Here is a 15227-nt window from a genome sequence, read left to right as displayed (position 1 = left end):
AATGTAGAAAGGCTATACATAATTGCTTGATAGATATTTGTAATTGTTCTTTCCCTTATAGTCTTGATTCTTTCCATAGATGAGATCACAGAGCTTTAACTGTCCATACACATCACCATGACTCACAACAAATCTCGGCTTCTTCACCCCTCGCATCTTGACCTCTGCTACTTGCCTACTTATTTAATATTCAAATGTGCTCAGCAATTATTAATCACCTATTCCATGCCAGGTATTGTGCTAAGTTTTTCCTCATATATTAGTTTTTAATGTCAAATATATTATTGTGGAGGAAGTTATCATCCAACTTTTCCTTACAAATAAAAAAAAAAGACAAGTCCTTGCCAAGGTTACACAACTTGTATGGTATGAAGTTAAGATTCAAACCCATGGCAGCTTGGCTGTAATTCTGTGCTTTTCTTAATACACTACAGCTGCTCCTCATTTTCACCCTTTACCTCTCTGGCTTTCTCAGCATCAGTCTGTTGACATCCTCTAATAGCTTAAAGATCTCAGACCCAGGATTGCTGACTCTAGCCTGGACATCAGTCTCCCTTTACCATTTCAGCTGCGGCCCTGGGGCTCCCACCACCCACTATCCGGACATCAAGGTGTCAAACACCAGAAGCATGGCAGGCCCAGTGAATTCAAGGTAGTGTTTAATTAAACATGCACCCACTACTTAGAAAACTATATACTTTTTTAATTCCTAAAAGCAAACCTTTTCAATGTATTAAAATTAGAGATTTATATTCATAGCAGAATGGAGAATTGCTTCTTACTATCACCATTTCCATTTCCAGTCAAAGACAAATCTGCTTTCCCTAAAACATAATGTCAATTCCTGTAATTCCTATGTGCACTGTGGGTCTATCACAGATACATATCCTTCATCAAAATGCTTTTCTAAGTGATGAGTCTATAAGCCCCTCGACTCTCCTTCTCCTCAAAGTCTCCCTGAGCCAGGACAGACTTAAGAATGAATCATGCTCTACTCATCCCACTGGCATTTTAGTTCCACTCCGCCCACCCCTGCAGGCTCTTTACCTTCATTAAAGTCAAGATGTCTTAACTAACAAGAAATGAGTAGAGCCAGGGCAAGAGATGAGTAGAGCCAGAGCTATTTCCACGTGAATCAGAAACAAATGTAGATAGGGAGGATCTAGAGATGGGGGTGGGGTTGGGTAGGAGCAGTACTAGAGGCAGAAGGAAGAGATGAGAAGGGAGATAGATTGAGGGAGGCATCACAGACAGAAGAGAAGACCCTCAGCTGAACTCTGGGGTCCCTATTCTTCAGTCAGCAGCTTGGCTTAGAGCAAGTCACTCATCCTCTCTGGTGGCCCCTTTCCTCCTTTTTAATTAAGGGTTTGGGATTAGATGACCAGAGGGTTACATATAGTCCTTACATCCCAGGCTGTTCTGAAAATAGCACAGCTTTACACATTTGCAAGTATGGTAAGAAGTCCCTCTTTCTTTCCACACTGACTATTGTACAAAAGTTAAATTGAAATTTGGTTACTGAGAACCTAAGCCACATTTTCTTTTAGTAACATCAACATTCTACGTGATGCTTAGGTCCTCAGCCAGTCGACTAAACCCTGGTGGACCCATGATGGACTTGAACTGTACTAGAATGACATACAGGTCCCTGGAGAAGAAAGGGAGAGAGGGTGAGAACGAGTTTCCTGAAATATTGCTGAGCATGGCGTATTCTCCTATCTACCCTACTAGCCCTTTCTTCATGGCCCCATGGCCCACTAATTGTGATTTCAGTAAGCCCCATTTCTCAAGAAGTCATGGGCTACAACATCAGCATCCAATTAATTCCCTCATCAAAATTTCTGGGTGGGTGCGGTAGCTCATGCCTGTAAGCCCAGCATTTTGGGAAGCCAAGGCAGGTGGATCACCTGAGGTTAGGAGTTCGAGACCAACCTGGCCAACATGGTGAAACCTCGTCTCTACTAAAAATACGAAAATTAGCCGGGCATGATGGCACTTGCCTGCAGTCCCAGCTACTTGGGAGGCGGAGGCAGGAGAATTGCTTGAACCTGGGAGGCAGAGGTTGCAGTGAGCCGAGATCGCGCCACTGCACTCCAGCCTGGGTGACAGAGTGAGACTCTGTCTCAAAAAAAGAAGAAAAAATATTTCCTAGGAACCTCCCTTTAGCCCCACTTTCTTATGCTACACAGCAGGAGGAAAATGAGTAGTGCACTAGTAAGGTAAGTGACTGATAGACCTTAATCTTCCTTCCTTGCTATTTAATTTTAATGAAGATTAATACTGAGCTAATATTTAATGGGATATCAGTTTTACATATACAATAAACAGATTTGGCTTTGGAGAGAAGAGGTATTTGAGGCATGTAATTGTGTTTGTCAGAAAACCAGATTCACCCGAGAAAAGCCCCAGATCGGTACTGAGATTTGTTTACTCCCTGCTTCAACCCCATACCCACAAGATTATTAAAAGTTCTAAATATTCACCTTCTTGTATCAAAATACAGGAGTTTCAGAAACAGTGATAGCTGGAACACCCACTCTCAAGTAGGTTTGAAATATTACATATCTTGAAAGAATAATCATAAATGATGGGCCACACAGCACTGTCCTCCACTCAACGTACAAGCATTTTAGGCCAAGGCAAACTGGCCTTTCTCTCCCAGACTCTTTTCCCCCATCATACTCACAGTAAGAGGACATACGTGAAGGTGCAATGTTATGGACTGAATATCTGGGCTCTTCCAAAATGTATACGTTGAAGCTCTAACAACCAGTGTGATGGTGTTTAGAGGTGGGACCTTTGGCAGGTACTTAGGGTTAGATGACATCAAGAGGGTGGGGCTCTCATGATGGGATTTTATCCTTATAAGAAAAGGAAGAGAGACCAGAGCACTTTCTCTCTCTCTCCCTCTCTGCCATATGAGAAAAGTCAGGAGGCAGCCACCTGCAAGCCAGGAAAAGAGCCCTCAGCAGGAACAGAATCTGCCATTAACTTGTTCTTGGACTTCCAGCTTCCAGAACTGTGAAAAATAAATGTCTCTTGTCTACAGTATTTTCTTATAGCAGCCTGAGCAGACCAAGACATGTGGCATTCAGCAGGAGGCTAAGTTTCATGCTCCCACAGAGCCAACAACAGAGTCGTCTTCAAGTAGAAACATCCCCAAAGTTCATGGTATCCCCATGGTAGAGACAGCTTTCTTTGTGGCCTGACTCAACTGCTTGGGTTGAGTCACTCAGCTCAGCTGGTAGGGACAGAAGCATCTTTGTAGGTGAGATGGGCAGGGGTGGAAGAGCTGTGAGTTCCGCTCACTGGAATCCAGCCGAACACCCACATGTCTCAGCCTGGAAAGGCTTGCAGCTCCCATGCCTCCCGCATGGAAAACAGCTGCTTCCTCTTCCTCCTCCTCCTTGACGTTTCTCTGTCTCTTTATCTTGCCTCATAGCATCTGTGCCACAAGCTTCTCTCTCCAAATCACCTCTGTACAAAACACAACCTCTGCAACTTTCCCAAAAGATCTCATATGGGGGCCACAGCCCCTTGGTTCTCTAAAGGTTCACTTAAAAAATCACTGACTTGAGGCAGATCTATTAACAGGAGAAAAGGCATACACATTTATTCTACATGTATACACAGGTGCCTTCAGAATGAAGACCCAGAAGCTTATACCCCACCTTAGGGTTACAAAAAGAATGCGGGCTTGGATCCTGGTAAAACAAGTTAAGGGAGGTGGGAAAAGAAGAATTGAATTATATTGAAGGGCAATACACAGTTACTAAGGAGAATGATTGGATCCCAGAAACAGATTAACTTGTAAATAGTTGTGTTTTGTTTTGTTTTTTTGAGATGGAGTTGGAGTGCAATGGTGCTATCTCAGCTCTCTACAACCTCTGCCTCCTGGGTTCAAGCTATTCTCCTGCCTCAGCCTCCCAAGTAGCTGGGATTACAGGCACCCACCACCACACCTGGCTAATTTTTTTGTATTTTTAGTAGAGACAGGGTTTCACCATATTGGCCAGGTTGGTCTCAAACTCCTAACCTCAAGTGATCCACCTGCCTCACCCTCCCAAAGTGCTAGGATTACAGGTGTGAGCCACCACACCCAGACAATTTGTAAACAGTTATTTTTGTAATATGAGTGATCCTTGGAGACAGTGATTATGCTTGTAAAGGGTCTTCTCAGGTGTGCTTACATCTTGGTCTTCTTTGCAATAGATAATGAGATAACAGGGAGGGGAAGAAAAAACAATCCTTCTCCTTGGTGGGTCTAGATCCTAAGCAGATAAAGGAATGTCAGCTTCTTTGGAAGAGACAGTTGGGTGGGGATGGAGTCAGAGAGACCTTGAGGCTTCTTCAATTTAGCATGTCAAAATGCCGTATTTTGAGGTATCAGTTTCTGAGCTGCAAGACTGGGCTGTCTGCCTCCCATTGCTGAGAATAAATAGAGCATATCACATGGTTGCTAACCCCTGCCTTCAGGCTGCCCTTTTCCTCCCAGCTGTGTATCCACATCCTATGCTGCACTCCCACAGCACTTGGGAGGTGAACTGAGTTTCAGAATGATGACTGGCAGGGTGAAGCTGTTATGGTCTGATGTTTGTGTATCCCCAAAATTCCTACGTTGAACTCCCAACTCTCATTGAGATGATATTAGGAGATGGGGCCTTTGGGAGGTGATTAGATCAGGAAGATAGAGCCCTTGTGGTGGGATTAGTGTCCTTATAAGGAGAGACAACAGAAAGCTTGCTTCTCTCTCTCTCTGCTATCTCCACCCTCCACCTGCAAACCAGGAAGCGGGTCCTCCCCAGATCGTGAATCTGCCATCACCTTGATCTTGGACTTCCAGCCTCCAGAACTGTGAGAAACTAATGTTTGTTATTTAAGCCATGTAGTCTGGGTATTCCGTTACCACAGTCTGAGTTAACTAAGAAATGAACTAAAGGGAGAAAAGCAAAGTCTCCCAGTTCTCTAACAGCAATGGACAGGGAGGATGGCTACCAAGCACCCACTATCTATTGGGCACTTGATGTGCATGGATCTCTTGATCCTAACGGATTTCCTGTGAGGAAGCTGCCATCATGCCCACTACGGAGATGAGAGCACTGAGACTTGGAGAGATGTGTGTATGTATGGGAAGCATCGTTTAAATCAAGGTCTGTGGGACTTCCCAGCCCATGCCATTTCCTATCACAGAACGCACCTGACACACACTGTCAGAGGGCATGGATGTGTACTGTGAAGTGTTATTTATCTTCATTTGGAAGGGTCTGCTGATTATCTGTCCTTCAGCCCCACTATAAACTGCCTTTCTTCATCTCTGGCCAATTCAGCATAACAGGATGGTCTTGTCTTCTGCAGCCAAAATTCAGGCCCTGGTGATGTTCTTGATTTGTTGTAAGAGACTCCAGTGCCTAGGGCAGTCAGCCTGGTTGATTCTGTCACAGTTCATGAATTCACATCAAAATGCACCTTTCCCCCTATAATTAAGTGAAGGCCTGACCTTCTAGACCCATCTGTGGCCTCTAGAGCCCCGTTTACAGCCTATAAACCCTTGAATTTCTAGGTGGTCTGAGCACCTATTAAATTTTTTCTTTTTTCTGTTTTTTTCTTTTTTATAGATAGTGTCTTTTTCTGTCACCTAAGCTGGCATGCCGTGGTACAATAATGGCTCACTGCAACCTCGACTTCCTGGGCTCAAGCTTTGGCCTTCCAAAATGTTGGGATTGCAGGCATAAGCCACCATGCTTGGCCCTATTAACCTTTTTAACTTCAAGACGGCTCAGCAACAGAAGCAGGATCCAGTCCCCCATCCTGAGCTAGAGGTGAGGGCATGCAGAGCCTGTGAGCACGAAGGGAGCACAGAGTAGGGGAAAGAGCAGGACACAGGGATGCAGGAAACCATCAAGGGCACAGGTGTGACTCCACTCATTCTCTGCTGTTCCCTGATTCATTCCCTTTCTTCTTCCTTGAATCACTCGTTCATCTGAATGTGGCAGGAGCACACCATTGTGCCTCTCCTGTTCCATCTAGAAGGCTCTGCCATGGCAGGCACACAACTGGAATGGGAGTCAAAAAAGTGTGCTTGAATCCCAGCTCTACCAATACCTCCCTACCCAACCTCAGGCATGTGGCTTGCCCTCTGTGTCCGCTGAGACCATTGTGAATGTAAGTGAAATCCTCCATACGGCCTCTTCGCTTGCTGTTAATCCCTCTGTCAGCAAGGCTGTCATCATTCTCCGGTCACCCCTGCCTCTGAGCCCTCCTCCCCAGGCAAATTGTCTCCATCATCTTGATTTGGCAAGCCATGCCATCCACCATGGCCAGACACCACACAGGATAGCAGATTTCCATCTTGCCACCCAGACTTCCGGTGCTTCCAGGGAAGACTCTGTGTTAGGGTCTCTCCCTAAGCCCCAGCACCCTTGCTTTTAACTAGCAGGGATCTGTGACTGCCCTCTATTAATGAAGTTTAACCTAAAGCTGCCTTCTTATATATTTTATGTTCAGCCTAAATTTTTAAGTTCTCCATACCTAGTAAACAGCAACCTAGCTGGATGTATAAACAGACTGCAATCGACTCTTGTGCTAATCACTGAGTTTTAGCTAATCAAAGGTGGCCAACTGTTAAAACCAGTTCAAGTAAGACAAACACCAAGCTGTAAACAATCCAGTTGTTCTGATCTGACTTCCACTTTCTGTACATCACTTTCCTTTTCTGTCCATAGATCTTCTTCCACCACTTGGCTACACTGGAGTCTCTCTGAGTCTACCCTGAGCCTACTCTAGCTGGGAGGCTGCCTGATTCATGAATTGTTCTTTGCTCAATTAAACTCTGTTAAATTTAATTTGTCTAAGTTATTTCTTTTTAACACCTCTAAGCACATGAAGAGATAAATGAATGATTGAAGAATGAGAAAATAGTACCTGGGTGCACACCCTGCCAGAATCTCCACGCCCTTATGTTACATCTCTTGCCTTCAAGTCAAGTGTGGATGCTTCCAAGATGTAGAGAATACTCTTGCTTAATAGGGAATAGATTGAGGATCCCTGGGAATAAATAAATCTGTGAAAATGTCCTGTTGTCTTGATGGTTTCCTTAATATCTGCTCCTCCTTTCCGGCCCTCAACCCCAGGTGTCTTTCCACACTCTGCTGTGTCATCACCCACTTGAGAAGTCCTCCTGTAGCTTGGGTCTGCTCCTTCTCTGTCCTGCCCAGCAGCCTTCTCATCTACTCCTTTGTGCGTTGTGATTTGTTTTCATCTGCTTTCCTTACTCCAATCTGAGCTAGAGGTAGTCATCATTTCTCCATGAAACCTTAATCACACAGCTCAGTGTAGATCTGCCCTTCACTATGATCCATCCATAGCATCCTGCACTCATTCTACTCTAGTGTTGCTAAAAAATTGCAAAAAGATATTCACTCAGTTACCTGTCCTTTCACCCTATTGCAGTCTCCATATGCCTGTCCTCTTGCCTGTTGTCTTTCCAGACCTCAGCTGAATACGAGACACGTACACATCACTTAATACATACATGTTTCTCAATGAATGCATTAATAGGAATTTCAGAAGTCTTCCTGAGATTCCTCGTGTTTTCTTCTAGCTAGCAAGAATCCTTCTAATGATGGTTTTTCCTATCTCTTTTCCAATAAAACATAACATCCATGTCTTTCAGCAGATCAAATTTCTGATACATGCAAGGCTCTCTTTAAATGCCAAAGCAGTACCTGAAGGAAGGGAAAAGTCTAAGCTCTGCCGCAAAACAAAATCTGTTTCTGGTCCTTCTGAAAATTACCTGGATGGTATCTCAACTCAATGTAATCACGTTAGGCTGAGCACCACTGAGATGCCAAGGCATTCCAGGAAGAGTGTGGGGTTTACATAACCTCAGGCTGAAAAATCTATTCTGCCTCAATCCTCATCTCCACCTGAAAGGGTGATGAGTTTTTTCTTGTTGACCCTACATGTAAATAATGATAAATCTGGAATTTTTGCCATGATAACAATTTGAGGATCTATATTTTATGTTTACTTGATAACTGTTTAATTCAACAAATATCTACTAAAAATATCAGATAAAATAGGATTACCAGAAAAAGTGTCAGCTAAAAATATCTGATCGAGAGGGGATACAGTGGCCAATAAAGAGAGACATTCCCTCCCCATGTAGCACGTTCAATCTTCCAGGGCAGCAGTCATTCAACAAGTAGGTATCAACCAATGACCCAACTTTTAAAATAATAGTAAATAAAATTCTGTCTTTAGTTGAATGGAAACTTATGATATTGATGACTTTTTTTAGAAAACTGAAATTATAGCTGAAATTTTTTTGTGTATGATTTTCTTCTATAAGGTGATCATATAGTTTTTATACTGAACATCTTAGTTATTAAGAACACCAGATAAAGCTAGGGAGGCTGAAGTGGGTGGATCATGAGGTCAAGAAATCGAGACCATCCTGGCCAACGTGGTGAAACCCTGTCTCTACTAAAAAGTACAAAAATTAGCTGGGCGTGGTGGCATGCACCTGTAGTCCCAGCTCCTCGGGAGGCTGAGGCAGGAGAATAGTTTGAACCCGGGAGGAGGAGATTGCAGTGAGCCAGGATTGTGCCATTGCACTTCAGCCTGGGCAACAGGGCAAGACTCTGTCTCAAAAAAAAAAAAAAGTTTTACTCTGGTAAAATACAAAAACATAAAATAATTCCATTAATAGTTAAAAAGATGGTGACTTATTGATATTCATTTTGATAGCTCAAACTACAAACAAACAGCTAAGGAATAACTAGGACAGTTACCATAATAATTGAGTCCTATTTAGGATAAACCTATGGCTTCATTTTCATGAGCAGTACCTAGAATTTTAAGAACAGGCTTGAAATCTAAAATGATGACTTATTAGATATTTTAACACAGTTTTCTATCGTTATTTGATATGTCATGACAGAAAATATGCTTAAAGAGTTAGGTTGATAACATGGATTAGATTTTGAAAGAATTTTAAAAATAAAATATCTTTTATTTTTCCTTGATATTTGGGAAGAAACTATTAAAAATAGACTCTTTTCTAAAGGAAATATGTGGTTAAACTACATTTTCTTTTAAATATTAATTAAATTGAATTGAAATTGTATTTAAATATTATGGAAAAGATAGTATAAAGCATGCAAATATAATTTTAAAAGGGGAGAAGACCACAATCCCAGCATTACAATAAAATCACATTCATTTGGGCATCTTTTCTCCTGTCTTTTATATGAAGAAACAATTTTAGTTTGTGGTATTTATAGCAGCATGCTACTTTTTAGGTTTTTATTTGAATAATCATGACACATTTTTAAATAATTTGAAATATCTATTAAAATCGTACAGAGAAATCTATTCCCTTCTCCCAGTTTCCTCAAATGGAAGCATCTTACATGACAGGAGTACCATATCAATACCAGGAAATTGATCTTCATGCAATCTACTGATTACATTGCCTTATTCAGATTTCAACAGACTTTTATGTGCCTATATATGTATGCCTGTGTGTATCACAGACACATACATGAGTGCCTATATATGTGTGTATTTTCTTTCTATATGACAGGTTTTTTTGTTTTTTGTTTTTTTTTTTGAGACAGAGTCTTGCTCTGTCCCCAGGCTGGAGTGCAGTGGCATGATCTCAGCTCACTGCAACCTCCACCTATATATGTGCGTGTTTTCTTTATATATGATAGTGTTGGTTTGTTTGTTTGTTTTTGTGAGACGGAGTCTTGCTCTGTTCCCAGGCTGGAGTGCAGAGGCTTCAGAGCTCCACAAACAGTTCAGTTTGGCCTGGCTTATACTCCAGTCTGTTAAGAATTTCTTCTGCACAAACATCACATGGCCTAGGGCGAACCCAAAGGACTGATGGGGAGCAGGGTGAGCAATAGCCAGGCCTTCTAGAAGTCAGTCACTGCTATTGACAGCATTTTGAGGCACTTGATTGGGATAATACAATTTTCCCATTGTAATGTTTCCACTATTGTGCCAAATTAAAGAGCTAACTTGCACAGGAGTGAAAATCAGTTGGGATGGCTCAAGTTTCCTCTGTCCTTCCCTGTGTCAAACCTCCCAGACAGAACTGGGGTCTTCAAAAGCTGAATCTCTGTAAGTTGTGGCTTCCTCCAGTGCTTCGCTCTTTTTTTGGGGAGACAGAGTCTTGCTCTGTTGCCAGGCTGGAGTACAGTAGCATGATCTCGCTTACCACTGCAACCTCCACCTCCCGGGTTCAAGTGATTCTCTTGCCTCAGCCTCCCAAGTAGCTGGGATTACAGGCATTCACCACCACACCTAGCTAATTTTTGTATTTTTAGTAGAGACAGGGTTTCACCATGTTGGCCAGGATGGCCTCGAACTCCTGACTTCTTGATCCGCCCCCCTCTGCCTCCTAAAGTGCTGGGATTGCAGGTGTGAGCCACCACGCCTGGCCAACTTTTTTCTTTTATATATTTATTAAATATGTATCAGCATTATGTAAGCAGTAAAAATCTATAGTCAACAGTATCATTAGACTTTCCACATATGAAGTGATCTATTTGTTTTTGCATTTTAAATCCATATTAGGAACATTTACTCCTAACTATTCTACTATACCATTTGATATGTATATTATTAATCCAATTGAATACTAGTATCAGGTCAGTTTACTTTTCATAAAAAAAAAAAACTGTTTCTATCATGGGCAGACCCAAGTTTGGACATAGTGTGTGCTTTTCTAGAGCAAATGTGGAGCTGGGCTAAAGGGATCCAGCACCTTGCCCTATTTTACCTATCTAAACCCTCCACAGCCTAAGGATTTAGTAAAACAGGAAATAGATTGATGCATTGGGGCATGTTTTGTCAATTTTAATTTCTGTGTTCCCCAAACTTTCATTTGCTTCCCATTTCCTTCAGAACTAAAGAATATGTTACAATAATAATAATAACAATTCCAGGCACTGTTGTAAATGCTTTGCACAGTTTCACTCATCTTAACCTTACAACAGCCCTAGAAGGTGGATGGTAATTTAGCTCCATTTTATAGGTGAGAAAAGTGAGTTAAGAAATTAGTCCCAGGTTTACACAACTAGCAAATAAGTCAGTTTGGATTCTCTATCACAATCTAGCTCTAAAATTTATGCTTTTATTAACTAAACTATACTACATCCAAAAAAGATATTCTTAGCTTTATATTCAAATACATTTTTCAGTTGTCTTTATACAACTTCCCAATCTCATCTCCCAGGACTGTGCATTCCCAGCCCAGTGGAAACTGCCCTCTTTATTTATTTTTTATTTTTTATTTATATATATATATTTATTATACTTTAAGTTCTAGGGTACATGTGCACAACATGCAGGTTTGTTACATATGTATACATGTGCCATGTTGGTGTGCTGCAGCCATTAACTCGTCATTTACATTAGGTATATCTCCTAATGCTATCCCTCCCCTCTTCCCCCACCCCACAACAGGCCCCAGTGTGTGATGTTCCCCTTCCTGTGTCCAAGTGTTCTCATTGTTCAATTCCCACGTATGGGTAAGAACATGCGGTGTTTGGTTTTTTTGTCCTTGCGATAGTCCTTTGCTGAGAATGATGGCTTCCAGCTTCATCCATGTCCCTACAAAGGACATGAACTCATCATTTTTCATGGGTGCATAGTATTCCATGGTGTATATGTGCCACATTTTCTTAATCCAGTCTATCATTGATGGACATTTGAGCTGGTTCCAAGTCTTTGCTATTGTGAGTAGTGCCGCAATAAACATACATGTGCATGTGTCTTTATAGCAGCATGATTTATATTCCTTTGGGTATATACCCAGTAATGAGATGGCTGGGTCAAATGGTATTTCTAGTTCTAGATCCCTGAGGAATCACCACACTGTCTTCCACAATGCTTGAACTAGTCTACAGTCCCACCAACAGTGTAAAAGTGTCCCTATTTCTCCACATCCTCTCCAGCACCTGTAGGGAAACCGCCCTCTTTAGACCTGCTTTTTCTTCTGCAGCTGCCTGAACTCCTTGATGATGCAGGCACGTCTCTTCCCATCCTGTTGGCTTCTGATGGGAAGGGATTGGGAGAGATAAAATGAGACTCCTCAGAGATGTACTTTCGTGGTTTAATTCAAGTGTGATCATGGATGTGCCATAATAAAATTTCAAGAAGGAATGCCCCAGCAATTAATAGAGTGCAAATGAAATAGTCGTCAATCAGATGGTGACGGAAGAGCACAGTTGGGAAGACTTCCTAAAAGAAGTGCTATTTGGCCAACAATTTTAAGATAGAAAAGGAATTCACCAAAAAGCAGTGGGGAAGATTTGTGCATATGGGAAAAGTTATTGCAGACATAGAGCAGCCTTTTGTTTTATTTTGTTTTTATTTTCTGTAGAGACAGGGTTCTCACTATGTTGCCCAGGCTGGTCTCAAACTCCTGGCCTCAAGTGATCTTCTCACCAAGACCTCCAAAAGTGCTGGGATTACAGGTGTGAGGCACTGAGCCCAGCTGAGCAATCTTTGTTAGTTTGTGAAAGCACAAGCAAACCTGTGAGTAACTGTGTGTAACTTGGATTCATTAAATGTATATGTATATTTATATATTTATGCATATATGTGTATGGCCTAGTGAGGCAGGAGAACAGGACCTGGAGGCAGGGAACCTAAGGACTTTCAAGAACTAAATCAAATGGAAACACTTCAGCTATGACAGGAAATACCCTCTGCATTTACATAGGGTGTACACCAAGTAAATGGCTTTGTAACTTGACTTCATTCTCTTCATTTCTATCAAGTAACCAACGGAAACCTTTAGAGGGTATTTAAACCCCAGAACATTCTGTAACAGGGCTGTTGAGCCCCTATGCTCACACCCACTCCCACCCTGTGGAGTGTACTTTTCTTTTCAACAAATCTTTGCCTTTGTTGCTTCCTTCTTTTCTTGCTTTGTTTGTGCATTCTGTTCAATTCTTTGTTCAAGACACCAACAACCTGGACATTCTCCACCGGTAACCCTGGTATTGTGACTGCTACTGTGGATGTGTGTATAGTTATACATGTACACAAATATGTGTATGTGTCCTGGTCTTGTGACTGCTACTGTGTATGTGTGTATAATTATAGACGTACACACGTGTACTTAGTGTTTCCTCAATAACAGTCAGCATCTTCCTGTTTTTACTCCGCACGCCCCTTGGTCTAGCATGATGCTTCATATGCAAACAAGGGTATTAGTCCATTTTCAAACTGCTATAAAGTGCTGTCTGAAACTGGGTAATTTATGAAGAAAAGAGGTTTAATTGACTCACAGTTCCACGTGGCTGGGGAGGCCGCAGGAAACTTACAATCATGATGGACGGTGAAGGGAAAGCAAGGCACCTTCTTCACGATCATGGTGGAAGAGATTCAGGCAAGTCTTATATGGCAGCAGGCAAGAGAGAGAGAAGGGGTAAGTCCCAGACATTTATCAAACAACCAGATCTCATGAGAACTCCCTTGCTGTCAGGAGAATAGCATGGGGAAATCACCTCTATGATCCAATCACCTCCCCCCAGGTCCCTCCCTCAATACCTGGGGATTACAATTTGAAATGAGATTTGGATGAGGACACAAAGCCAAACCATATCAATAAGGTTTTGGAACTTAGCATTTCTTTTGCAAATAAGTTTTTATTCTCTTCATAGAGAAACCTTGAGTATATCTCTGAAATCTTTGCGTAAGAAAGCAGAATAATAAGGGTTTTTTATGTAAGTTAGATTCTGAGCCTCATGAGAAAATTGTATCTGAATTATCCACAAATATTCTGCTGTTTCAATAAAACGGCATGCCTTCACCACAGTCTACCTGCAAAGTACATTTCAAGGTAAATCCTGTAGGCTATACGGATTTTTGAATGTTCTTTTAACTGATTATCCTATTATATGCCCCCTCTTGGTGTGGCAATCAGTGTGATACGTACTATCACAATTAAAAAATTAACAAAAAAATTTACAAGAAATAAAATGATTTGGTGGATGCTTCCTCTGTATAGCAGTTTGCAAAATGTATACTGCTATGGGCTCTTGAAATAGATATTTTATGAACAGGTATAAAATTCACAGGCCTGTCATGTACAATTGCTACAATTGATTTGTTAAATGGCTACCATTTTACTTGGGAAAATATTTGTGTTGTTTTTTCTGCGGATAGCAAATCTCCATGCCAGGAAGGCATTTGCTCATTCCTTGGAGCTGGCGTCACAAAACAATTCACAGCAAAATTAAAGTAACTTAAGAAGAAACTTGAAAATCAGAACAACCATGTGCTTAAGCAGGAGAAGACCCACTAATGTAAAATGGAGACAAAAAGCCCTAATTAAATGCCAAATCAAACCAACTCTATTTTCCTTTTTCTTTTTTCTTTCTTTCTTTTCTTTTTTCTTTTTCTTTTTTTTTTAAGGAGAGATTTTTAACCTTTTAGTGATTCCCTTATTCTTAGAAACAAAAGAGAGGGAGTTGCAGAGCACAGAGCTCTGCAGACAAAATGTCCCAAATTTCCACCTTCTATTCAGCAAAGGGGACTAGGAAAAGAGGATTTTACCCAACCTATACGTAGGGATTGTTTTCTTAAACTACTGACAACTGTGCCGGAGAAAACCCACGCGGAACGCCTCCTTTTGACTTTCTCATTGGGAGTCTTCTCTTGCCTGTCAAATTCTGGTCCAGAAGTCCCCCCTGGCAGCTGTCACCCTACAGATTTGCAGAGATGAACTCTCTTACCGGGCCTCCAGTGGAAGTGAGAAGGAAGCTGATTTCTGCAGAGGAAGACAGGGAGATGACAGGTTTCTTTGATAGATGTTTGAATTTTGTTTTTCCAGGGCAAGACAACTCATTTGGTGGACATAACAGGCAATCTGGCCTCCACACAGACAATCCAGATGGTTGTTACCAGTTGAGAGGAGCTGGCCATCGGGAGGCTCAAGCCAGCTCTTTTATTACAGACAATCTTCTCCCCACAGCCTGCAAGCTGCATGGTTTCCTCTGAAGGACTGCGTGTTTAAAAATTCAAACATCCATAGGCCTCTTTTTTTGTTTGTTTGTTTTTCCTGAGATATTTATTTATTTGTTTGTTTTTTATTTTATTATTATTATTATACTTTAAGTTTTAGGGTACATGTGCACAATGCGCAGGTTAGTTATATATGTATGCATGTGCCATGCTGGTGTACTACACCCATTAACTCGTCATTT

Source organism: Pongo abelii, chromosome 12, assembly GCF_028885655.2.
Source record: "Pongo abelii isolate AG06213 chromosome 12, NHGRI_mPonAbe1-v2.0_pri, whole genome shotgun sequence".
NCBI classification, from domain to species: Eukaryota; Metazoa; Chordata; class Mammalia; order Primates; family Hominidae; genus Pongo; species Pongo abelii.
Note: the sequence above shows the minus strand (reverse complement) of the source record.